At 26.2% G+C, this 771-nt stretch overlaps 1 protein-coding gene across 1 annotated transcript in view; it reads right to left on the reverse strand.

Annotated features, from left to right (window-relative positions):
• Khc (kinesin heavy chain) overlaps nucleotides 1-771 on the reverse strand; it is a gene marked incomplete at its 5' end in the record, with an annotated part of 27194 nt that overhangs the window by 22291 nt on the left and 4132 nt on the right.

The following is a 771-nucleotide window of genomic DNA, read 5'->3' on the forward strand; positions in this document are numbered from 1 at the left end:
TATTAATTTCATATCTTTTGTACAAGTTAATAAAGTAATAATTGTTTCTGACTACACAATTCCACCATATTATATCTTCTTGATAATAATCAAATTGAATTGAATAGATGTGAATCTGGCAATGTATATAATTATAGGTATAGAAAATTATTGTACACTTAACTGATATTTTATGAGATAAAGGAATGCATAGGTAATTAATTAATTCTAGAACACTAGACCTTGATGATTGCTGGTTTCATACCAGAAAAATAAATATTTTAGAGTCCAAAATATATCATTATAAAAAGAGAACTACTTAAAATCCTTTATTAAACAGTATAAATGTTACTGATTTGATATATTTATTAATTAATTAATTAATTTTGGAGTGGCTTATATTAATAATAACACTAGCTTCAACGATTCAAATTTACTCTCAACTTTTTATTTTAAAATTACCAACGTTTTGGCCCTTAAGCCATTTCCAAGGAGACAACCTCAATCACTGCATTGTCACAATTCTTTCAAAATGTATTTTTGCATGCTATTAGCCCTTGACGTATATAAATCACGCAATCTCAATATAAAAACTATCCTTAAAAAAAAAATGTTTTTTCATCTCTGTTAAACACATCAATAACAATTAAATGAATTGTGACAATTTAATAATTGAGGTTGTGTCTCCTCGAAAAAGGCCTAAGGTCTGAGTTAACGTTGGAGATTGTAAAATAAAAAGTTGAGAGTAAAAGTGGACCATTGAAGTTTGTGTTATTATTAGTATAAATGTTA

Source organism: Halyomorpha halys, unplaced genomic scaffold, assembly GCF_000696795.3.
Source record: "Halyomorpha halys isolate HHAL.00 unplaced genomic scaffold, Hhal_1.1 Scaffold1301.1, whole genome shotgun sequence".
Lineage (NCBI taxonomy): Eukaryota > Metazoa > Arthropoda > Insecta > Hemiptera > Pentatomidae > Halyomorpha > Halyomorpha halys.